Here is a 27,113-nt window from a genome sequence, read left to right on the forward strand (position 1 = left end):
ATGTTCCCAGGCGGTCACCCATCCAAGTACTAACCAGACCCAACGTTGCTTAACTTCGCTAATCGAACGGGAAGCGGTGTACTCAACGTGGCATGGCCGTATCAAAATTTGTTTGTGATAGGTTTGAGCACCAAACACTGAGTCACCTATGAGGCTAACTTTAGTTAATTAGTCTAAACTTAGTTTCAAGTCATAAAAATTGCCTATTCCATAGAAATCCATTTACTACGTCTTGTGGTAAACAAGACCAAATGAAGAATTAGTGGTCCAGTGGGTAAAGCCGCTCACTGCCTAGGAGTTAGTAACTGTTTAAATCCCTGATCTGCATAAGTAACCCTGCACCCCTCGGCTGGTCTGTTAAAAGTAGTACAGACAATTAAAATAAAAATAATCCAAAAATTCCCGTTTGTTGTAGTTAATCTTGCTGCTTCTGTCTTGTTATAAATATATTATTAGTGTACTAAATTCGGTTACTACAAGATTCGTGGTAATGATAAATTATGCAAAATATTCCGAAATTAATTTTTCTTTTTCAGTGGGAGTTCTATTTCCAGCTCGCCAAGATCCTCGCAGGCTAGCAATACTCTGGATGGTTTAACTTTTGTGTGTGTGTGTGTGTGTGTGTGTGTGTGTGTGTGTCCTTGTCATTCTAATATCCAATCTTTGTTCTAGTTCTCATACCAACACGGTGCCCTGAAATCAGGTGAAGTGTTTACTCTGAACTTATGTGATATTTAAATCAGGTGAAGTGTTTACTCTGAACTTATGTGATATTTCTACGAAGCAGGATGGGATCACATTCTGCAACTCGTCCCCTTCCGTTGCACGAGATTCTGCCTGTGTGTTTGTGTGTGTGTGTGTGTGTGTGTGTGTGTGTGTGTGTGTGTGTGTGTGTGTGGTGTCTATGGCAATACGTGCTTGTGCGTCGTTGCCTTTGCACGTGTGTGCGTCGGTGTTCGTGTTTGTGTGTGCGTCAGTGTTCGTGTTTGTGTGTGCGTCAGTGTTCGTGTTTGTGTGTGCGTCGGTGTTCGTGTTTGTGTGTGCGTCAGTGTTCGTGTTTGTGTGTGCGTCAGTGTCCGTGTCTGTGAATGCGTCTGTGTCCGTGTCTGTGTGTAGGTCTGTGTCCGTGTCTGTGTGTGCTTCTGTGTCCATGTCTGTGTGTACGTTTGTGTCAGTGTCAGTGTGTGCTTCTGTGTCCGTGTGTGTGTTTCTCTCTTTGTGTCTGTCTATCTTTCTGTGTGTGTCTGTCTGTGTGTGTCTCTGTCATTGTGCGTGTGTCTGTCTGTGTGTCTTTGTCTATGTCTGTGTGTTTGTATGTCTCTGTGTGTCTGTTTGTTTGTGTGGATCTGAATTTCTATGTGTGTTTGTCTGCCTGTGTGTATTGGCCTCTATGCATGTGTCTGCCTGTGTGTGTTTGTGTGCCTGTGTGTGTTGTCTGCCTCTCTGTGTTTGTCTGTCTGTGTATGTTTGTCTGCCTGTGTGTGTTTGTCTGCATGTGTGAGTGGTGAGTATTGGTCTCCATTCGTGGGTCTGTCCCTCTTCTTTTCACTGTCTGACCCTCTGCTTGTCATTGTTCTATCCCTCTGCTTGTCACTGTCCTTACCTCTGCTTGTCATTGTTCTATCCCTCTGCTTGTCACTGTCCTTACCTCTGCTTGTCACTGTTCTGTCCCTCTGCTTGTCACTGTTCTGTCCCTCTGCTTGTCACTGTCTGTCCAACTCCTTGTCATTGTCCTGTCCCTCTGCTTGTCACTGTCTCTCCCTCTGCTTGCCACTGTCTTTCCCTCTGCCTGTCATTGTTCTGTCCCTCTGCATGTCACTGTCCCTCTCCTTGTCACTGTCTCTCCCTCAGCTTGCCACTGTCTTTCCCTCTGCTTGTCATTGTTCTGTCCCTCTGCTTGTCACTGTCTGTCCCTCTGCTTGTCACTGTCTGTACCTCTGCTTGACACAGTCTCTCTCTCTACTTGCCATTGTCTCTCTCTTTTCTTGTTATTGTGTCTTTCTGCCTGTCTGAGTGTCTGTTTCTCTGGGTCTCTTTGCCTGTTCTTCTGAGTCTGTTTGCCTGTGTGTCTGAGTTTGAGTTTCTTTGACTGACTCTGTCAGCCTGTCTGAGTTTGTCTGCCTGTCTGAGTCTGTTTGTCTGAATGTCTGTCTTTCTGTCTGTCTGTCTGAGCCTATCTGCCTGTGTCTGCCAGCCTGTGCCTCAACCATGCATTTTGATGGATTTGAATCAAACGTTGTAAGCGAGTTCGTCCAGTTATTCTGAAGGTCTTCCCGTTTATGAACTTTTCCATTATTTGTTTTTTTGGATGGGGTTAAGTCTACTCACCAAATTAAATATTCTCAGAAACAGAGAAAGCAGGGTAGATATGGTTTTCAGATCATAGTCCACGTCGCACTATGGACTTTTATCCATAACACGATATTTGGGGATGTATTTTCCCCAATCGACTTTTTTGGAGAGAGAGCTTCCTCCCCAAAATAAAAATTATCAGAAGTAGTGGAAAGTGAGCACATGGATTATAATACGTAGTAGTAGTAGTAGTAGTAGGTATAAGAAGTAGTAGGTAGTAGCCGTGGTAGGTAGTAGTAGTAAGAGGTAGCAGTAGCAATAGGTAGTAGTAGTAGCAGTAGTAGTAGAAGTAGTAGTAGTAGTACTCGTAGTAGTAGTAGTCGTAGTAGTAGTAGTTGTAGTAGTAGTAATAGTAGTAGTAGTAGTAGTAGTAGTAGTAGTAGTAGTAGTAGCAGTAGTAGTAGTAGTAGTAGTAGTAGTAGTAGTAGTAGTAGTAGTAGTAGTAGTAGCAGTAGTAGTAGGAGTAGGAGTAGGAGGACGAGGACGAGAATGAGTAAGTGGAGGAGGAGGAGGAGGAGGAGGAGGAGAAGGAGTATGTGAAGGAGGTAGTATTGGGTAGAAGTAGTATATAGCAGTAGCAGTAGCAGCAGCAGTAGTTGTAGTAGAAGTAATAGAAAATAGTAGTAATAGTAAGCAGTAGTACCAATACCAGGCAGTTGTAGTATCACTTGTTGTAGTAGGCAGTAGTAGAAGAAGTAGTAGTAGTAGTAGTAGTAGCAGCAGCAGTAGTAGTAATAGTAGTAGTTGTAGTAGTAGTAGTAGTAGTAGCAGCAGCAGCAGAAATGAGTAGTAGTTGTAGAAGTAATGGTATAGTAGTAGCGGTAGTAGTAGTATAATAGCAGTAGAAGTAGTTAGGAGCAGTGGTAGGTAGGAGTATTAGTAGGTAGAAGGAGCAGTAGTACGTAGTAGTAGTAGGTAATGACAATAAAATATTCTGGTCAACTCTCAATACTTTCAGTAATGAAAGAAAAGCATTAGGGAGCGGAATGCAAATCGCCCGGCAGAATATGCCGTTGAGTAGTGTCCAAGATTTATGTCATATCTTGATACCGGGTTTCATGTTGATAGCTGAAGCCGTTGGTGAGATATAATGGTGCTAAAGGAGGGCAAAGAAAACAACTTGGCATTTAACAGACATTTTGTTGACCTTGACACTGACCCCAAGTGCCCAATATCGAAGTTGTCCAAGATTTTGAACCCTGAAGGTTTCATGTTGATAGCTTAAGCCGTTCACGAGATATAATGGGCAAACACACACACACACACACACACACACACACACACACACACACACACACACACACACACACACACACAAGTACACAAACAGATGCAAACAAACAGACATGAAAACACACAAACACACAAAGAAACAAACATCCATAAACAATTACTATCACACAAAAATAAAAACTCAAACAATAGCACACACACACACACACACACACACACACACACACACACACACACACACACACACACATGAGAAAAGCAAGTCAAGACCTCTACAGGTAACCTTCCAGAGTGTAAACACCGTGGAGGAGATACTAAAAAATGCAAAGAACCTTATGGAAAAAGAGGAGTTCAAAAATGTATGGATAAAAAGATGCCTAACACAAGAGGAACTGGAATTACCTAAAGAGAAGAGTGAGGAAGCAAAAACAAAAAATGAGGGAAGATCAGAGGAGGAGAAGAATACATTTTTTTTACAAAGTAATAGGATTACAGGTACGAAAGTGGTACATAAACAGGAGGGAATAAAAAGGAGGAAGGTAGTAGAACCAAATCATGATAAGTATATAAATAAGATGATTAAGTTGATGTACTCAAATGTGGATGGAATGGTATCTAAATTATTAAAGATGAATGATTATGTCAGAGAAAATGAATCACATATTAATATGCCTAACTGAAACAAAATTAACACCAAGGATATCAAATGACATCCTAAACTTAGAGGAATATAATATATGGAGAAGAGATAGGAACTTAGAAAACGAAGGAGGAATTATAATATTAACTAAGAAAAATCTAAAAGTCAAAGAAATAGAATTAGATATACCCTCACAAGTAGAACTGATTGCAGTAGAGATCAACAGATCTGAAGGGAAAGTAATTGTACCCAATTTGTACATGCCATCCAGATCAAACACACGGGAAAGGGACGAATATGAGGACATGGCAGAGAATACAATTCAGAGTTTAAGAGCATTACTACATAAAATGGAAGCGAAATCGAAAAGAATTGTACTAACTGGAGATTTTAATACAAATATAAATTGGAATACTCTAGATATAATAAGCCATGGAAGCTGTTGGGACCAAAAGCTCCTGGATCTTGTGGACGAGTTTTTCCTAACGCAACATGTAAGGGAAACCACCAGAAAAAGAGGACTCGATGTGCCCTCAATGCTAGATCTCATATTTACTGGGCAAGAAAACGATGTTGACCATTTAATATATCACCCTCCATTCGGGAAATGCGACCATGCAGGAGTAAATTGCAAATTCAGGATTGCATATGACATAGTTAACAGCCATGAAAGTTACAAAAAGAGCCTAAATTATAAAAAGGAAAGTATCATGACCTAAAGAAGTTCGTCTTAGAAACTGCTTGGGAAAAAGAGCTTAGAGGACAAGATTAAAATGCTATATATGAAAAATTCTGTGAACTTTATGAAATAGGAGTCCAGAAGTACATCCCACAGCACAAAGAAGCAGAAAAGAAAATAAAGAAATGGTTCAATACAGAATGTAAAAAATCAAAACAAAACAAAATATTTGTTGTGGAATAGATATAGAAAACAAAATAGTGAAAGGGCATATAATAATTACAAACAGGCAAGAAACGATTATACAAGAATAAGGAGGGAAGCCCAAAAACTGTTTGAGGAGGATATCATAAATAAAAGTAGTGATCAACCGAAGCTATTTTACAGCTACATCAGAAGCAAAACCAAAGTAAAAGATAAAATACAATCCATTACGGACGATGGAATCACCTATACACAAGAGAAGGATATTTGTGAAGCACTAAAGAAGAATCTCCAATCAGTTTTCACAGAGGAAAAAAAATTTTGAGAGGGATTATGTGGAACATGCATGCCCACACATACTACCAGATATACAAACATCAGAAAAAGTAATACAGGAGGAGCTAAGTAAATTAGACAAAGGAAAAGCAAATGGTCCTGATGAAATTTCATGTTGGGTGCTACGTGAATGTGCAAAGGAGTTAAGTAAACCATTATTTTTAATTTTCAAGAAATCCTTGAGTCAACGTAAACTACCTGATATTTGGAGGAAAGCAAACATTGTTCCCTTATTCAAGAAAGGGAATACACAGAATCCACTTAACTATCGACCATTATCACTAACCAGTGTTGTAAGCAAGATAATAGAAAAGCTTATAAGAAAAACTTGGGTAAATTACCTAGAAGAACACAGTATGATAACAGAAAGACAGTTTGGTTTCAGAAAAGGAATATCATGTGTTAATAATCTGATAAGCTACTATGACAGAGTAACAGACACATTACAGGAAAGAAAAGGATGGGTGGACAATATCTATTTAGATTTCGAGAAAGCATTTGACACAGTACCACACCAAAGACTTTTATGGAAACTGTACAATCAAGGAGGAATTCGAGGCAAACTGTATTGTTTGATGCAAGATTTTCTCATGAAAAGAAAAATGAGAACAGTACAAACGGGAAATTACTCATCATGGAAAGAAGTGATTAGTGGAGAACCACAGGGCTCAGTGCTGGCACTAATCATGTTTATAGTGTACATAAAAGATATAGAGAGTAACACTGGAAATGAAAGCTATCTAAATATGTTTGCAGATGATGCAAAACTACAAAGGAGAATTACTAACACAGACTCTTGCAAAGAGCTACAAGAAGAATTAAATAAACTTCATGAAAGGAGTAATACTTGGCAAATGGAATTCAATGTGGAGAAGTGTCATGTAATCAAGTTTGGTAAAAGTGGAAAAAGACTTGATTGAGATTATACATTAGGAAATAAAACCCTACACACATCAGAAAGAGAGAAGGACCTAGGTGTGATTGTCAATAACAGACTATCTCCGGCTGTCCACATCAGTGAGAAGGTACGGAACATGTACATACTGCTTGCCAATATGAGAATAGCGTTTACATACATAAATGATGACATGTTAAGAAAGATAATAACATCATTCATCAGACCAACCCTGGAGTATGCATCAGTAGCCTGGAGTCCTCATCTCAAAAAACACATAGACAAGATTGAAAAAGTTCAAAGGGCCGGTACAAGTTGGGTACCAAGCTTAAGGGATCTAAGCTACGAAGAAAGACTAAATAAACTGAATCTACCAACACTACAGGAGAGAAGGAAAAGAGGTGACATGATTATGCTATATAAATGCATATCAGGGAAGGAGAAAATAGACATAAATGATTACTTAACGTATGGGGAAGCATCAGCAAGAGGACACTGCAAAAAACTGCATAAGAGAGGTGATAAAGACGTAAGGAAATTTAGTTTCCCAAATAGAGCAATTGATCAGTGGAATGCACTACCGAATGAAACAGTGTGTGCCAAAACAATTCACAAATTTAAGGATATGTACGATAAATATCGTTAAAGACACGGGACAGTACGAGTTTGACTCATTCCTATAAAGATACAATTAGGCAAGAACATGTAGAGGTGTATGGTATGTAGGAGGACTGCTGGGCCTTGATAGCAGGCTGTGAAGCCTATGCCCAGAGTCGGACCCATAAAAAAAAAAAAAAAAAAAAAAAAAAGATAAGAACACACACACACACACAAGTACACACATACCAACGCGCCCGTACACTCATGCACGCACACAAATACAAACACGCACACGCAAAAACATACAAAAAACAAACAAAACACACACAAACAAACAAAAACACAAAACACACGCACAAACACAAAACACACACACACACACACAAAATGGATACATACTTTAGTAAAACAAATCTGGAAAAGAAAAGGGATAAAAGTATAAAGCAAAATGATGATTTCTACCAAGAACTGGTTGAAGTGGAGACTCACAATAGACTGGTTGAACGTGTACACAAACTGGAAATGGCTTTCAAAAATGAAATTGATGAAATAAAGAAGCAAATGCACTTGCAAAAGGAAGAGTTAGAAAAATTAGGAAGGGAGGCCAATAAGAAAGACACAACCATCAGTGAACTAACAGTGGAATTGAGTACGCTTAGGAAGAAAGTGAGTGAACTGGCAAGTACAGTAGTCAATCACGAGAGTGTTATGGAAGAGTTCAAAAATGACACACAGACAATTAGGCAAGCAAGCAGTCTTATGGACCAGAGCAGTGATATTGAGGAGAAAATAACACAGGTGAATGAAGCTGTGCAAAGCTACAAAAATCATGTAGAAACCACGTATGCTGAAATGGTGAAAGTAAAGAAAGACTTAGAAACAAGGGTGGAGGAAAAAGCATTAAAAAGGAAGTGAAAAGAAAAATCCAAAACAATCCAAAGTTAGTCAGAGATTCAGTAGAGATAAACAAATCTATAGTAATCACTGGTATAGAAGAGGAAGAAGTAAAAAACAAGATCTCAAGAGACAAAAAGGAGATGGCAAATGTAATGAGCTTAATGAAAGAAGTATCAGAGGAAATCTGTACTAAAGCCATAAAGGAACACAATAGGTTAGGGAAATACGAGAAAAGCAAGACAAGACCTCTAAAGGTGACTTTCCAGAGTGTAAACACTGTGGAAGAGATACTAAAATTGCAAAGAATCTTATGGAAAAAGAGGAGTTCAAAAATGTATGGATAAAAAGATGCCTAACACAAGAGGAACTGGAATTACTGAAAGAGAAAAGGGAGGAAGCAAAAAACAAAAAATGAGGGAAGATCAGAAGAGGAGAAGAAGAAATTTTTTTTACAAAGTAATAGGATTGCAGGTATGAAAGTGGTACATAAACAGGATGGAAGAAAAAGGAGGAAGGCAGTAGAACCTTCTCATGACAAGTATATAAACAAAATGATAAAATTGATGTAATCAAATGTGGATGGAATGGTATCTAAATTACTAGAAATGAATGATTATGTCAGAGAAAATGAACCACAAATAATATGCCTAACTGAAACAAAATTAACACCAAGGATATCCAATGACATACTAAACTTAGAGGAATACAATATGGAGAAGACACAGAAATTTAAAAAAAGGAGGAGGAATTATAATATTAACTAAGAGAAATCTAAAAGTCAATGAAATAAAACTAGATATACCATCACAAGTAGAACTGATTGCAGTAGAGATCAACACATCTGAAGGTAAAGTAATTGTAGCCAATTTGTACATGCCACCCAGATCAAACACATGGGAAAGAGACGAATATGAGTACCTGGCAGAGAGTACAATTCAAAGTATAAGATCATTACTACATAAAATGGAAGAGAAATCGGAAAGAATTATACTAACTGGGGATTTCAATACAAATATAAATTGGAATACTCTAGATATAATTAGCCAAGAAAGCTGTTGGGACCAAAAGGTCCTGGATCTAGTACAAGAGTTTTTCCTAACGAAACATGTGAGGGAAACCACCAAAAAAAGAGGACTTGATGTACCTTCAGTGCTAGATCTAATATTTACTAGGCAAGAAAATGATATTGACAGTTTAACATATCACCCTCCACTCGGCAAAAGCGATCATGCAGTACTAAATTATAACTTCAGGATAGCATATGACATAGTAAACAGCAATGACAGTTACAAAAAGAGCCTAAACTATAAAAAGGGAAATTATCAAGACCTAAAGAAGTATTTCTTAGAAGTTGATTGGGAAAATGAGCTTAGAGGACAAGATTTAAATGCTGTACATAAAAAATTTTGTGAATTTTATGAAACAGGAGTCCAGAAGTACATCCCACAGCACAAAGAAGCAGATAAGAAAATACAGAAATGGTTCAATACAGAATGTAAAAAATCAAAAGAAAGAAGAGATTTGTTGTGGAATAGATACAGAAGACACAATAGTGAAAGGGCGTATAATAATTACAAACAGGCAAGAAACGGGTATACAAGAATAAGGAGGGGAGCCCAAAAACAGTTTGAGGAGGATATAATAAATAAAAGTAGTGATCAACCAAAGTTATTTTACAGCTATATCAGAAGCAAAACCAAAGTAAAAGATATAATACAATCCATTGCGGACGAGGGAATCACTTATACACAAGAGAAAGATATTTGTGAAGCACTAAATAAGAATTTCCAATTAGTTTTTAGAGAAGAAAAAAATTTTGAGAGGGACTTTGTGGAACACGCATGCCCACACATACTACCAGATATAAAAATAGCAGAAAAAGTAATACAGGAGGAGTTAAGTAGATTAGAGAGAGGAAAAGCAAGTGGTCCTGATGAAATTTCATGTTGGGTATTACGAGAATGTGCAAAGGAGTTAAGTAAACCATTATTTTTTATTTTTAAGAAATCCTTGAGTCAAGGTAAACTACCTGATATTTGGAAAAAAGCAAATATTGTCCCTTTATTCAAGAAAGGAAATAGACAAAATCCACTCAACTACCGACCAGTATCACTGACCAGTGTTGTAAGCAAGGTATTAGAAAAGCTTATAAGAAAGGCTTGGGTAAATCATCTAGAAGAACACAGTATGATAACAGAAAGACAGTTTGGTTTCAGAAAAGGAAAATCATGTGTTACTAATCTGTTGAGCTACTATGACAGAGTAACAAACACATTACAGGAAAGGGAAGGATGGGTGGACAGTATCTATTTAGATTTCAAGAAATCTTTTGACACAGTACCACACCAAAGACTTTTATGGAAACTGTACCATCAAGGAGGAATTCGAGGCAAACTGTTTTGTTGGATGCAAGACTTTCTCATAAAAGGAGAAATGAGGACAGTACTAAGAGGAAACTACTCATCATGGAAAGAAGTGACTAGTGGAGTACCACAGGGTTCAGTGCTGGCACCAATCATGTTTTTAGTGTATATAAATGATATAAACAATATCACTGGAAATGAGAGCTATCTGAATATGTTTGCAGATGATGCAAAAATACAAAGGAGAATTACTAGCACAGACTCTTGTAGGGAGCTACAAGAAAAATTAAATAAACTTCATGAATGGAGTAGTACATGGCAAATGGAATTCAATGTGGACAAGTGTCATGTAATCAAGTTTGGTAATAGTGGAAAAAGACCTGATTGGGATTATAAGTTAGGAAATAAAACCCTATACACATCAGAAAGAGAGAAAGACCTAGGTGTGTTTATCAATAACAGACTATCTCCGGCTGACCAAATCAGCAAGAAGGTACGGAACATGTATACACTGCTTGCAAATATGAGAATAGCAATCACATACATAAATGAAGACATCCTAAGAAGGATTATAACATCATTCATTAGACCAACCCTGGAATATGCATGAGTAGTCTGGAGTCCTCATCTCAAAAAGCATATTGACAAGATTGAAAAAGTTCAAAGGGCCGCTACAAGATGGATACCAAGCTTAAGTGACCTAAGCTATGAAGAACGACTAAATAAACTGAATCTACCAACACTACAAGAGAGAAGGAAAAGAGGTGACATGATAATGCTATATAAGTGCATATCAGGAAAGGAGAAAATAGACATAAATGATTACTTAACATATGGAGAAGCATCAGCAAGAGGACACTGCAAAAAACTGCATAAGAAGAGAGGTGATAAAGACGTAAGGAAATTCAGTTTCCCAAACAGAGCAATTGTGCCAAAACAATTCACAAATTTAAGGATATTTTCGATAAATATGGTTTAAGACACGGGACAGTACGAGCTTCACTCATTCCTGTAAAGATACAATTAGGTAAGAAAACACACACACACACACAAACGCACACACACACATGCCTCAAAAACAAACACACAAATACCCAACACTCGCAAACAAACAAACATGAAAACACAGACACACACAAAGAAACAAACACGCATAAACAAATACTTTCATACAAAACCAAAATAACACAAACACTAGCACATAAAGACACACACACACACACACACACACACACACACACACACACACACACACACACACACACACACAAATACACAAACCACATACGCACATACCTCACACACAAACACAGAAATACACAAAGGCATGAAAACAAACACAGAAAAACAGACAAACAATATCACACTAACAGAAAAACACAAACATTAGCACACACACACACACACACACACACACACACACACACACACACATAAACACAAAAATTCTCCTCTCCCCGTGTGTGTGTGTGTGTGTGTGTGTGTGTGTGTGTGTGTGTGTGTGTGTGTGTGTGTGTGTGTGTGTGTGTGTGTGTGTGTGTGTGTGTGTGTGTGTGTGTGTGTGGGTGTGTGTGTGTGTGTGTGTGTGTGTGTTGGGGGTATATGTGTGTGTGTGTGTTGGGGGTATATGTGTGTGTGTGTGTGTGTGTGTGTGTGTGTGTGTGTGTGTGTGTGTGTGTGTGTGTGTGTGTGTGTGTGTTGCCCGCACCCCTTGGTTGCATTTGTCGTAAATGTAATTACATACATAAGGAATTCAGAAATGGGAGAGATAGATGAAGAGTATTGCAAGTTTTCAGATTAGTGTTAATAACACTAATAACACCCTGCCCTAAGGTGGGAAAGGAGGTCTGGATGACGATGATGATGTTAATAACAGAATTCTGAGCAAAGAGTTTAGATTTATCGGAGGAAGAAACAGAAAAGCCATCAATCGGGGAAAAGAAAAAAAGGCAGAAATGAAGATACTGGAGGGGTTTTAACAAGATATCAGAAGGGTCAGCAAACTTTTAGATTTCAGCGAAGTTGCTCTTACAAAAGTTTAAGCTTTTTGGTGAGACGAAAAACACTCTGGAGCACGATAAGGAGGAGAATCATTTAGTGTGTGGTTCAGGTGTCACCTGCAGTTAGTACTTTCTGCAAGCCACATCTGCTTGTGGACAGCATAGAAATAGTAAGATAATAGTGGAGGCAGACGCCATGAGGCTCTTAGTCGCAGTGCATGTGGCGGTATATGCACCAAGTATCCTGGATATAGGGCCACTGCATCGTCACTGTTAACACGGCTACCTCCCTAAGGTGTTACTCACTATTCAACAGCCTTAATGGAGGGATAGAGAACATTTTAGTTAGAAGGTAATTATTAGAGATGACCAAAGGGACGATTGACACTAAGAAATTATGAAGTTTAAGAATACTGGGATGTCTCCAAAACTATCAGGAATGCGAGTTGGGTGCTGCACTAAAGATGTATTTAAAATTAGTAACCACGCACCTGTACATTCGCCTTCGTGCTTAAACGTGATGGCTGAGTTGCGACACGTAGCTAAACGAAGCATGCACATGTTGCTGTACGTCTTGCCGTCGCTGCCACACACTGGGTCGTAGTACTGAAGACACGCGTATGGGCACTGGTTGTTGCTGGTGTTGCCTGGCGAGTGTACGGGAGGGAAGGGCATGACATGGACTAAAGTAAGGCCGTACTAAAAAAGTAGAACTAACTGGGTTAAAATCCAATTGATTACTTTTATACATCCCCTGAAACAATGAAACTGGTGGGTCACTCTTTAAAGTTTTGAAGCAGATGATCCTTATCCAGATTCAGTGACGCGATTCATACATTGTTCAGTGCTCATAGTGTAGGGAAAATGAGAGTACTAGAAAATCTTTTAGGCATGTTATGCAAAATCTGTGTCCGTGATGACGTACACACTGATTTTCAGACATTTGCGTGGCACAAGTTTTCCCAAAAATACTTCTGTGAGGTAGCTTGTTATCATTTAAAGCTTAAAATGAATAATCACTATCGGTTACTGATCAGTACCATATTAAAGCATTGCGGTAATATCACGGTATATTAGATGCCAAGAAAACTTGGTTAAAAAAAACTTTTGAAATTATGCACTCGTGTATTTAGAAAATATCAAAATTTGTTTGTGATAGGTTTGAGCACCAAACACCCAACCACCTATGAGGCTAATTTTAGTTAATTAGTCTAGACTTAGTTTCAAGTCAAAAAATTGTGTCCCATATAAATCCATTTCCTACGTCTTGTGGTAACCAAGACCAAACGGACATTTAGTGATCCAGTGTTTAAAGGTGCTTCACCTGAAAGACATTCGGATTTACCAGTTACATAAAACCGGTCACTGACTGGCAGTTAGTAACTGTTTAAATCCCTGGTCTACATAAGTAACTTTGCACCCCTCTGTTGGAATGTTAAAAGTAGGAGGACAGACAAATTAAAATGAAAATCATCTGAAAATTCCGACTTGTTGCAGTTAATCTTGCTGCTTTTCCCCTTTTATAAATATAGGATCAGTATATTGAATTCGGGTACTACAGGAATCGCGATAAAAATATATTATGTAAAATATTCGGAAATTAATTTTTCTTTTTCAGTGGGAGTTCTCTTCCAGCTCGCCGAGATCCTCGCAGGCTAACCATTACGGTGGATGGTTTTACTTTGTTTTTTGTGTCCTCGTCATTTGAAACCCTATCTTTGTTCTACTTCTTCGACCAACACAAAGTGCCCCGAAATCATGTGATGTGTTTATTTTGAACCTATATATTAATTTCTATGAAGCAGGATGGGATCATTCTCGGCAAATCGACTTTTACCAATGCGTGAACTTCAGCTTGTGTGTGTGTGTGTGTGTGTGTGTGTGTGTGTGTGTGTGTGTGTGTGTGTCTGTTTAATGTGTGTATGCATCTTTCTTCTGCAAGGAAGAAGGAATCAAAGGCCAGGGGCCTAGAAATTGCTTCCTCCAAGAAAAAAACAAAAATAAGATAACACAGAGCCAAATTCAAGATCCATTCTTTTCCAGTTGCTTGGACACACTGCGTTTGAAAGACTGGAATTCGTAGCCGGAAGGAAAACCAGACAGAGGGACACAATTCCAGGGCTGACATGTTGCATACATAAAGGAATGGAAGTAGCAGTTAACTCTTGCATTATACTGTTGGACAGAAAAGGGATGTGAGTTTGCTGGTGGACAGGTTCTACGTGCCCACCGTAGCGGTGGAGGGATGTAAGCAGATAGTTCAGAGGAGCAGTGACCATTGAAGTAGCGATAGAAAAGAGATAAAGAGGCAACAGTGTGGCGAAGAGACAGGTTGAAGGGAGCTAGTAAGAAGAGTTAATAAGACGAAAAGCATTGACTCCACCCTGTTGAGAAATGCTGTGCGTGGGGAGCCTCCCCGTACATGAAAGTTGTACTGTACTTAAAGCCAAATAAAACGCGTGTGTAAAGTCAACAACTTCACAGAGTAAAGAAAGTACAGAGTCGGCTTAGCACACCCAATCTCTTGGGAGCAGATATTAGACGTGAGGTAATATGTTCTTTCCAAGATAAATCCCGAGAGAATGAAACCCCAAGTATGTTTAAAGATGATGCACGATTGAGCTGGATATTGATAATAATTAGACTGGACTCTTGTGGAATAATTCGATGGATTGATAGGTGAAAGAAATGAGTTACTGATGCATTAAAACAAGGTTATTTTTTATCCCAGTCAGATATATCAGCCAAATCAGACATTCTGTGTGTCATAGTTTCATCCCTCGTTTGGCGAAGCAGTTGCTGAGATGAACGGTGCGGGGAGCGAATGGGATGGTGAAGGGTGGAGTTATCAGCTAATGAATGGATAGGGTTGGATGTACAGTTTAGGTCATGAATGAATAAACAGAAGAGAGTTGGTGAGAAACACCACTACTGATAGCTCTAGGAGAAGAACAGTGGCTGTCTACAACAGAAGCTATAGAACGTCCAGAAAGGAAACTAGAGATGAAGGAACAGATTGATGGATTGAAACCATAAGAGGGCAGTTTGGAAATTAAGGATTTATGCCAAACTCGATCAAAAGCCTTTGAGATATCAAGTGCAATAGCAAAGCTTTAGCCAAAGTCCCGAAAGGAGTATGACCAGAAGTCTGAAATGTAGGTGAGAAAATAGCCAGTTGAGAGTCCCTGACGGAACCCATATTGACGATCAGAGAGAAGGATGTCATAGGAAAGATGCGTTAAAATTTTTTGGTTAAAAAAGAACTCGAAAGTTCTTGAAATACAGGATGTTAAAGCAAATTGGGCAATAGTTGCAGGGCTGGGAATAGTCACCCTTGTTTGGGACAGACTGAATGAGAGCAAACCTCTAGCAAGAAAGAAAGGTTAATTGACAAAGACGAAAAAGTCTACCTAGGCAGGGTGTAGGCACAGAAGCATAGTTTTTGAGGACAACTGGAGGGACCCCATCAGGCCCATATGCCTTGTTAGTATTGAAGCAACTGTGGGCAGAAAATTCTTCAATTGATGAAATTTTAATGTCAGCCATGAGGACATCAGAGGGGGAAGTGATGAAGGAACTGCACCGGAATCGTCTAGGGTGGAATTGGAGGAGAAAGTCTGAGTGAAGAGTTCTGCTTTATCAGTAAAAGAAATAGCTACAGAGCCATCAGAGTGGAAAAGTGGAGGGAAGGATGACGAGGTAAAGCTGTTGGAGAGGTTTTTGGCAAGGTGCCAGAAGGAACGGGAAGAATTCGAGGAGAGTTCAGAGCATTTAGTAAGGATGACATTATTTTTAGAAGATCGAAGAACAGACTTAGCGCAATTAAAGGCAACAATATTAAAAGCATAAGATTCAGGGCTGGGTTGGCCCCGGTACCTTTTGTAGGCCTTCTCCTTGCTGTGGATAACAGTAGAACATGCGTGATTAAACCATGTTTTTTTTTTTTTTGCATTGGTCAATGGATGTGAGAAAGGAATGTATGCGTCCATGCCCAAGAGAATAACGTCCACAGTGCACATGGCACACTCAGGTGGTTCTTCACCATGGAAGCAATAATCATTCTAAGGAAAATCAATCAAGTACTTCCTGAGGGCCTCCCAATCAGCAGCCCCAAAGTGCCACAACCGACATTTCTTTGGTGGATCCACATTCCATACTGGAATTTGGAATTATAGGACTGGTTAAGGTGATAACGTTGTGATCGGAGGTTCCCAATGGAGAGGAAAGATTTATAAGAGGCAGAAGGATTAGTGATAAGGAAGAGGTCAAGTGTGTTGGAATTCTCTCCAAGGAGGTCAGGGATTAGGGTAGGGTGCTGTACAAGCTGCTCTAGGTCATTAAGGATAAAAAAGATGTAGGCTTGTTCACCAAGTGGATCAGTGAAAGGAGAGGAGAGCCATATCTTTTGAATATTTCAATGTTCAACACACTGAAATCTTCAAGTGTAGAGATTTCAGAGAAAGGAGAAATGGATAGGGTGTTTTCCATCGAAGAAGAACTTTTCATACTCAGGATAATTAGGGGATAAACAAACAGCAATGATACATTTAGTCAGAGAACGACATGAAAGCTGAAGCCAGAGGGCAGAGTATTCAGAAGAATTAAGTTCGGGAACATGAGCAAGATCAGTCTTTGCGTAAATATGCGCAACAGCCAGCTTTGGCTGTGAAATGAGTATAGAGAAAGTAGGAGGATACAGAGAAGGGTTTGCTATTAGTTGCCTTGAACAGCTGAGTCTCAGTTAGGAAAAGAAGTTTAGAGGAGGTAAGGTGGCGCTCAACAGAGAGAAAGTTAGAGGAAAGGCCGTATGTGTTGAATAAATGAAGCAGAAGAGAGTCACACAGTGTTTCCAGGCACCTCCCTGGGTCTTCACCGGGAGAGAGTGGATAGTGGTCGCATTTATGGTCCCCCCGACCCCCGGGTACTCCGAGACTTGGTTAAAAGACGTAATTTTTGGTTAATTTTGAATAAAAAGTGTAAGGTGTAATATGCATGTAGTTTCGTATTAACAGGGAATCTTGTACTGGAGAGTATGCTGGCCTACTCTCTCTGTTATTGAAACACTGAAAAAGTTCAATAAAAGGGGATGATCAGGAACTAGTCCTGAGGGCTGATGAAACGGGAGCTCCAGTTCTCCCTGTCACCAGCTTTCCATCCACCTTGGGAAATTACCATGCTTGACTGGCGCTACAGTTTATTCCATCTGTCTGTTTGTGTGTGTGTGTGTGTGTGTGTGTGTGTGTGTGTGTGTGTGTGTGTTTTGGCTTTGTATTTGTGTGTATGTGTGTGCGTGCTTGTGTGTGTTTGCGTGTGTGTGTGTATGTGTGTGTGTGTGTGTGTTTGTGTTTTTGTTTGTTTGTGTGTTTGTGTATGTTTCTGTGTGTGTGTATGCATATATATATATATATATATATATATATATATATATATATATATATATATATATATATATATATATATATATATATATATATATATATATATATATATATATGTATGTATGTATGTATATATATGTATGTGTGTGTGTGTGTGTGTATGGGTGTGTGTGTCTCTGTTTCTGTTTGTGTGTCTGTATGTTTGTTTTTGTTTGTGTGTCTGTCTCTGTGTATCTGTATTTCTGTGTGTGTTGGTTTTAATGTGTGTGTTGATTTTCATGTGTGTGTTGGTCTGCCTGTGTGTGTTGGTCTGCATGTGTGTGTTGGTCTGCGTGCGGATGTGTTGGTCTGCGTGTGGATGTGTTGGTCTGCGTGCGGATGTGTTGGTCTGCGTGTGGATGTGTTGGTCTGCGTGCGGATGTGTTGGTCTGCGTGTGGATGTGTTGGTCTGCGTGCGGATGTGTTGGTCTGCGTGTGGATGTGTTGGTCTGCGTGCGGATGTGTTGTTCTGCCCCTTTCAGTGTCACTCTTTCTCTCTCTCATTGTCACTGTCTGTCCCGGTCATTGTCACTGTCTGTCCCGCTCATTGTTACTGTCTGTCCCTCTCATTGTCACTGTTTTTCCCTCTATTTGTCACCGTCTGTCCCTTTGCTTAACAATATCCTTCCCTCTGCTTGCCACTGTCTTTCCCTCTGCTTGCCACTGTCTTTCCCTCTGCTTGCCGATGTCTTTATCTCTGCTTGCCACTGTCTTGCCTTTTGCTTGCCACTGTCTTTCCCCCTGCTTTTCACTGTCTGTCCCTCTGTTTGTCACTGTGTCTCTCTGCTTGCCGTCGTCTATCTCTTTTTGTCACTGTCTGTCTTTGCCTGTCTGTCTGAGTCTGCCTGCCTGTCTGTTTGTCTGTCTCTCTGTCTGTCTGAGTCTGCCTGCCTGTCTGTTTGTCTGTCTCTCTGTCTGTCTGAGTCTGCCTGCCTGTCTGTTTGTCTGTCTCTCTGTCTGTCTGAGTCTGCCTGCCTGTCTGTTTGTCTGTCTCTCTGTCTGTCTGAGTCTGTCTCCTTGTCTGTCGGAATCTGTCTGAGTTTGAATATCTCTACCTGTCTGAGTCTGTCTGCCTATCTGAGTGGCTGTTTGTTTGTCTGAGTCCGCCTGAGTTTGCTGGGTGTCTGCCTGTCTCGAATCTGTCTGCCTGTGTCTGCCTGCCTGTGCCTTAACTTCTAGGCAAATTGGTGGATTTGAATTAAACGTTGTAGGCGAGTTCGTTTAGTTATTTTGAAGGTCTTCTCCTACATGTACTTTTCTAACCATGATTGTTTTATTTCTTTGGGGGGGGGGGAGGAGTGGCAAGTCCACTCACCAAATTAAATATTCGCAGAAGCAGTGAAAGCAGTGCAAATATGGTTTTGAGATCTTAGTACACATTGCACTATGGATTTCAATCCATAACACGATATCTGTGGGAGCATTTGCCCCAATCGGTTTTTGGAGGTTCACTCCTCTCCTATGGATAAAAATTATAAGAAGTAGTAGAAAATTAGCATATGGATTTCGGTTGGTTGTAGTAGTAGTAGCAGTCGTAGTAGTAATAGTAATAATAGTAGTGGTAGTAGTTGTAGTGGCAATAGTAGTAGTAATAACATTAGGTAGTAGGTAGTAACACTAGTAGGTATTTGGTAGTAGTAGTAGTAGTAGTAGTAGTAGCAGTAGTAGGAGGAGGAGGAGGTGGAGGAAGTACGTGTTAGTAGTATTATGTAGTATTAGTAGAAGCAGTAGTAACAAGTAGTAATCAGAGTAGCACTCTCTCCCATTTAATCTGATCACTCACTCACAACATATCACAACCAATCACTTTCTGTCACACTCACTCTCGCTCATTATCACTCATACACCAACATATATGCATCAGCATCTCAGATATAAATAAAAAATTTATATCTGAGATGAATTACACATTTATATTGTTATCATTACTGTACAAATTGTTTTATTAGACGAACTAAGACGGAGCTCAAAGTTTGTTTCAAACCCGCAATGAAGTGAACGTCTTAGTGAATACCACTGCCTCATGTTCACTGATACCACCTGTACTGAGCACCGAACCACCACCACCTAATCAAAATTCCTCGCACCCTTTGTTTGCATTTATCTGAAATTTAATTAATTACATGAGGAATTCAGGAATGGGAGAGTTAGATGAAGAGTATTAGAAGTTTTCAAATTAGTATTCATCAAGAATTCTGAGCAAAGACTTTAGGATTATCAGAAGAAGAAACAGAAATGCCATCAATCGGGAAAACGATAAAACGGCAGAAATAAAGGTACTGGAGGGGTTTTAACAGGAAATCAGAAGGTCAGCAAAGTTTGACGTTAAACGACGATGCGCTTACAAAAGTTTAAGCTTTTTCGTAAGACGAAAAACACCGTGGAACACGATAAGGAAAAGCATTTAATATGTGATTCTGGTGTCAGCTGCAGTCAGTACTTTCTGCAAGCCACATCTGGTTGTGGACAGCATAAAAATGTAAGATAATGGTGGAGACAGACGACATGAGGCCTTTTTTCTTTTTTTTTTTTTTTTACGTGTCCAAACCTGGGCAAAGGCTTCAGGGCCTATTTCTCGGGGGTAGTGACCTATCCCAAGGCCCAGTAGTCCTCCTACACCTCCACATGTCACCACTTCGGCGCTAACACCCACCGTCCATATTGAATACATACTAGGGCTGTCTCATACAGGATTGGTGTACTGGTATTAGCTGGGGTAGTTTTACGACATGTCGGCGGGTAATCTGGTAGATCAGGAAAGTCTGCGTTTTAGGAAATTCAAATCCTTAAACTGTTCCCTGCCCCAGCCGGGATTCGATCCTCGGTCCATTAGGACCGCCACCTCTCTACCGATTTAGCTACCGCCTCCCCCTTACTTGCATTGCCTGTGGTTTATCAACCAAGCATCCTGGATATAGGGCCACTGCATTGTCACTTAACACAGTTACCTCCTTAATAAGTTAGGACTATTTACTGTCAATGGTACGCCAGTTTCGCACAACCAAGTGATATTTAGACATTATATAGGCATTAGTATATATTTCATAAACACAATGTACAGGAAGTAGTGTCTGCTGGGGACATACACAGTTTCTCACTAGGAATGTCAGTTCACATAATGTCTATCCACAACCTTGTTGTCCCAGACCATCAAGAATCCTTAACCATATGATGTATTTCAAACATTCTCGTCGTCCAGACGACCAAGAATTTCATGCCGTATTCAAACACGTGGAGTAACCAACCCTAGTTGGTTAGTCCATGTGAAAGGAATCTACCAGACACACACATCCTCTCCGACCAGTATATAATGTCGGAGAGCTTCCTTTCAGATCAGAAGGGGTTGGAGAGTAGGCCAGATAACACGAGGATCAGAAAAAAAGGGAGAAAGGGGCTAGAGAGGTCCGACACTAGGGTCACTCTCCGTTAAGCTTTAACTCACTATTGGTATAACCGTGTAATAAAAACTCAGTAACCCAAGTGTGCTGTAATTCACCTCGTTGACACTACGTCTCATACTTTATTCAGGTTGTGCTTAATGATCCGCAATTGATTTCCCTATCTCCCTACAAGTAACTATAGCACGGTGTAGAGACAAGATGGGCCAGTTTCAATCCGATGTCGATTGAAATTTTGTGAACCAGGTGTTTTGGAAACAAATAACTGCCCCATTGGCGCCGTTGGCGTTACAGATCGCCAGTGTTTCTTAATCTTTTTCAGTTGTGGCCGATATTCTGGAAATAAGTCAAGCATGGCGACCCATGACGTCAGATGGACAAATTGGACCGGTAAAATATCCATGTTAATATGTGATAGTGAAATAATTATCTGTAATAAGGCATGTTTATATTAAATTTGTTTTAATATAAGAACTGCCCGAAATGTCTAAAATAATCACCTGATAGAAATTCATACATTCATGGACGTGTATTTCTGTATATTTATGTACATCTTTAAAAATGTATTCAAATATATTTTTGTTAATGCATTGAATTTATATGAATACTATTTACACACACACACACTCGACACGAGTGAGAGAGGGCGTGCATATGCATCGCTCCGCACCGGGTCAATCTCGGCCCTCAAATGGCTATACCTAAAAGGTATCTTTATATGAGTCAAGCTCAGTACTAGGTCCAACCAAATAGTGTTCTAATATAAAAGAGGAAGTTTAAGTAAAAGCTTTATTCCAATAACACAATACAAACGAAGTAGGCAGCAGTGCCGAAACAAGCAAGTCAGCTATTTCAGTGTTGACTGTTTAGTCTGCGACGAAGAGGAATGCAAAACTGTAAGTAGAAGCTTCCTGTTAGTACCAGAAGATGACCACCATTTTTAGAAGATCAACTTTGGAAGGAGTTAAGAAAAGGGACAAAGGTAGAAAGCAGGAAGATGATTTCTACCAGGAATTGGTGGAAATGGAGACGCATAATAAACTGAGTAGAACGAGTGCACGGACTAGAGAAGGCATTTCAGAGTGAAACAGATGAAATTAAATAGCAGTTACACATGCAGAAGAAAATGAAAATTTAATAATAAAAATTAATAAGAAAGACACAACAATAGATGAATTATCAGTTTAGGTGCGTACACTTAGAAGGAAGATTAGTGAAATGGCAAGCACAGTTGTCAACCATGAGAGTATTATGGAAGAGTTCAGAAATGATACAGAAGGCAGGCAAGCACTCTGATAGCTCATAGCAGTGATAATGAGAAGATAACCCAGGTAAATGGAGCAATGCAAAGCTACAGAAATGATGTGGAAACCATATATGCTGAAATGGTGAAAGTAAAGAAAGACTTACAAACAAGAGTCGAAGAAAAGGGCATTAAAAAGGAAGTGAAGAAAATAATCCAAAACAATCCAAAATTGGTCAAAGATTCAGCAGACATCAACAAATCAATAGTAATCACTGGTATAGAGGAGGAAGAAGAAATAAAAAACAAGATTTCGAGAGATGACAAATGTAATGAACATATTGAAGGAAGTATCGGAGGAAATCTGTAGTAAGGACACAGAGGAACACAAAAGGCTAGGGAAATATGAGAGAAATAAATCAAGGCCCCTGAAGGTAACCTTCCAGAGTGTAAACATTGTGGAGGAAATACTGAAAAATGCAAACAGACTTATGGAAAAAGTGGACTTCAAAAATGTATGGATAAAAAGATGCCTGACTCAAGAGGAACTGGAATTACTGAAAGAGAAGAGGGAGGAGGCAAAAACAAAGATTGGGGGATGATCACAGGAAGAGAAGAACACATTTTTTTTTTTACAGAGTTATTGGATTGCAGATTCGAAAGTGGTACATAAACAGGAGGGAATTAAATGGAGAAAGGTAGCAGACCCAAGTCATGACAAGTATGTAAACAAGATGATTAAGTTGATGTACTCTAATGTAGCTGGATTGGTATCTAAATTACTGGAGATGAAAGATTATATCAAAGAAAAGGAACCACATATTGTTTGCCTCACTGAAACAAAATTAACACCAAGGATATCAAACGATACACTAAACCTAGAGGAATACAATATATGGAGAAGAGATAGGAACTTATAAAAAGAAGGAGGAATTATAATATTAACAAAGAAAAATCTGCAAGTCAAAGAAACAGAAATATATGTACCCTCACAGGTAGAACTGATTGCAGTAGAGATTAGTATGTCTGAAGGGAAAGTAATTGTGGCAAATTTATACATTCCACCGAGATCAAACATTTGGGGAAAAGGCGAATATGAAGACCTGGCAGAGAAAACAATTCAAAGCTTAAGCACATTACTACATAGAATGGAGGATAAATCTGAAAGAATTATACTAACTGTAGATTTAAATACAAATATATATTGGAATACTCTACAGTAGGTATAACATGCCAGGAAAGCCGTTGGGAGCAAAAGCTCCTGGACCTTGTGCAGTTTTTCCTAATCTATCTATCTATCTATTGCCAGACGCCTCAATCCCGTTTGGGGTGGCCACAAACAAATCGCCTCCAAGTCGCCCTGTCCCCCGCCATTTCACTGCCCTGCTCCCAACTCACACCCCCCTCTCTCATATACCTCTCCACCCCATCCCTCCATCTCATCCTCGGCCTCCCCCTCCCTCTTCCCCCCTCCACCTCACTCACATACACTCTCTTCGTCAGTCTCTCACCCTCCATCCTCTCCACATGGCCAAACCACCTCAGTGTGTTCCTCATAACGCTTCCTATCACATCCACATCCACACCACAACGCTCCTTTATATCCTCATTCGTCAGCCTGTCTCTCCACGTGACTCCACAGGCTCCTCTTAAATAACTCATTTCCACTGCTCTCACTCTTGACTTGTGTCCTTCCAACAATGTCCAAGCTTCACTTCCGTACGTTAGAGTTGGTATCACAATACTGTCATGTAGTAACTTTTTCACTTCCATGCTCACTTCCCTGTTTCTTATCACTGCTTTCAAGGAACCAGCAACCTTTCTTCCCTGCTGTACCCTTTCAAGCACTTCACCCTCCAAACCTCCATCCTTACTCATCACACTACCCAAATACTTAAACGTACTCACATTTTCCAATTCCTCACCATCTAACCTCGCTGTACATTCACTAACTTCACCTCTCTCAAAGACCATCACTTTACTCTTCCCTACATTCACCTTTAGGTTCCGTTTCTTACACACTCTCTCAAACTCATCCACCAAGCCTTGCAGCTCCCTTCGTCTTCACTCAACAACACAGTATCATCTGCAAACAACAGTACAGGGAGTTTCCAAACACTATCCTCTCTCACCAGGGCCACTCCAACATCCACTACCCTACCTTGTACCTCTTTTATTACCCCATCCATGTACAGATTGAACAACCATGGAGACATGACACATCCCTGTTTCAAACCAACTTTCAAAGAGAAAAATTCACTTAGTTCATCATCCACACGCACTGCAGCCTTCGCACCATCGTACATACTCTTCACAGCATTCAACAACTTCCCATCTACTCCATATATTCTTAACACTTTCCACAATCCTTGTCTATCCACCCTGTCATATGCTTTCTCCAAATCCATGAAAGCCGCATACAACTTCTTTCCTTCTCTAGAAACTTTTCCACTAAAGATCTAAGAATGAATATCTGATCTACACAACCTCTTCCCTTCCTAAAGCCTCCCTGTTCTTCTCCAACTAATTTCTCTGTTCTTTCTCTAACTCTGTCTATAAGTATCCTACCATACACTTTTCCTATTATACTAAGAAGACAAATGCCCCTATGATTACCACAAACTTCTTTTTCCCCTTTTCCTTTGTACAAGGGAATAATTATACCTGACTTCCAATCCTCCGGGACTCTACCTTCCTCCCAGGCCAATCTGCACATCTTCCACATCCATTCTACTACTATCTCTCCCCCATGCTTCAGCATTTCACCACACACTCCATCAATTCCTGGGGCTTTCCCCGATTTAACTTTCTTCATTGCTTCCACAACTTCTATCCTACTGATTTCTTCCTGTCTTCTCACCCTCCTTCTCCCAGCCATTCCCCAGCCACTTATACTCGCATTACTTCCATCCTCTACGTTCAACAATTCCTTAAAGTGTTCTCTCCATCTGCTCACTTTTTCTCCCTTCTCCACTAGTAATCTACCATTTTTATCTTTCACTCCCCTGCTAACTTCACTTCCACCCTGTCTTACTCTTTTCACTTCTCTCCAGAACATTTTCTTACAGTCCCTCCACTTTACACTCAAATTCCTTCCAAATTCCTCATCCACTCTCTTCTTACTCTCTCTTACTAATCTTTTCACAGCTCTCTCTTCCTTTCCACATATAACTCTCTCTTCCGCCTCTCAACTTCTTCCACGCCCCCTATTTCTCACCCATTCATTGTATGCTTTCTTCTTTTGTGCCACAGCCTTTTTCACCTCTTCAGTCCACCACGCTGTTCCTTGCACCCCCTCCGCCTTCTCTTCCTTCCACACACCACATCACATGCTGCACATATTTCTTCTGTAAATATCTTACACACACCTTCCACGTCTCCCATCTGCTCCAATACATATTTGCCCAATCGTTCCTCCACTTCTCTTTATACTCTGCCTTTATCTCATCCTCTTGTAACCTTTCCACTCTCCTTGCAACTACTCCTTCCTCTCGTCTTTCCCTTCTTCTATTCCTCCATCTCACTTGCATCCTAATTCTGGCCACCACCAAGTAGTGGTCAGAAAGTCCACTCCCCCAACCTCTATACACTCTTGCATCCTTTACACATCTTCGCATCCTTTCATCCACACATACATAATCAATCATTGCCTTCCTTTCATTCAGTTCACCACCCACCCTTCTCATCACTCGCCATGTATACCTGTGGATCATTTTATGCCTGAAGAGGGTATTGGCTATCACCAACCCCCTCCCAGCACAAATGTCCACTAACGCACTCCCATTCTCATCTATCTCGGCAGGCACACCCCACTCACCAACTATTCCATCCACCTTCATATTACCAACTTTACCATTCATATCACCAATCAAAAACACTCTCTCATTCCTTCCAAACTTTTCCATGCACACTTCCACATTTGTCCAGAACTCTTCTCTCACTCTTCTAGCACGATCTTGCGTTGGCGCATACACACACACAATCGCCCACATTTGTATTCCAACTTTCAACTTTACCCACACAATCCTTGACCCAACTGATCCATACTGTCTTATGCTCTTCTTCCATCTTTTACTCACAACTATACACACTCCTTCCTTTGCCCTCTCATTCTCATCTACTCCTGCACATATACCCCATCCATACTCCCATTCTCTCACACTTTCTCCTCTCCATTTTGTTTCAGTTATTCCACATACATCCACTTTCGCACCCTCAAGCACCTGGACAATCTCTCTCTCTTTCACCTCATCATTCGCTCCTCTTACATTCCATGTACTCATTACCAAGTCCTTTGTCCGGTCCTGGGTCGTCATCGTTTGGTCAGTCCTTGTCCGAGGCTTCTTGTTTGTTTTTTTAGTTAGTTGTTTTCCGGGGAGGGGCACTAACCCTCCGCCAACCCTTTTAGTCGCCTTTTACGACAAGCAGGGATACTGAGGGAGTATTCTTGAAAACCCCCCTACCCCCAGGGGTAAAAGGAAGCAACAGAAGAAGAGGACTTGACATACCATCAGTACTAGATCTTATAGGTACTAGGCAAGAAAATGATACTGACAATATAATGTATCACCCTCCACCCAGCAAAAGTGATCACGCAGTATTAAATTACAACTTCAGGATTGCAATATTTTTTTTTTTCTTTTTTAAATAACAGAACGGAGGAAGGGGGGTGTGAGTTGGGAGCAGGGGAGTGAAATGGCGGGGGACAGGGCGACTTGGAGGCGATTTGTTTGTGGCCACCTCAAACGGGATTGAGGCGTCTGGCAATAGATAGATAGATAGATAGGAAGGAAAAACAAATGGAAAAAAAAAATAATCCATACACCAGATTACTGGTGTCCTCTGTTCATAAAATA

General features: G+C 40.1%; 1 protein-coding gene and 1 pseudogene across 1 annotated transcript in view; both read right to left on the reverse strand.

Moving 5' to 3' along the window:
- LOC145403423 (5S ribosomal RNA) overlaps nt 1–104 on the reverse strand; it is a 119-nt pseudogene extending 15 nt beyond the window's left edge.
- LOC145403316 (ovomucoid-like) overlaps nt 1–27,113 on the reverse strand; it is a 634,133-nt gene that overhangs the window by 529,075 nt on the left and 77,945 nt on the right. The window lies entirely within an intron of this gene.

The sequence above is a fragment of the Coenobita brevimanus genome, chromosome 60, assembly GCF_032717465.1.
Source record: "Coenobita brevimanus isolate Jiangsu-jjx chromosome 60, ASM3271746v2, whole genome shotgun sequence".
NCBI lineage: Eukaryota > Metazoa > Arthropoda > Malacostraca > Decapoda > Coenobitidae > Coenobita > Coenobita brevimanus.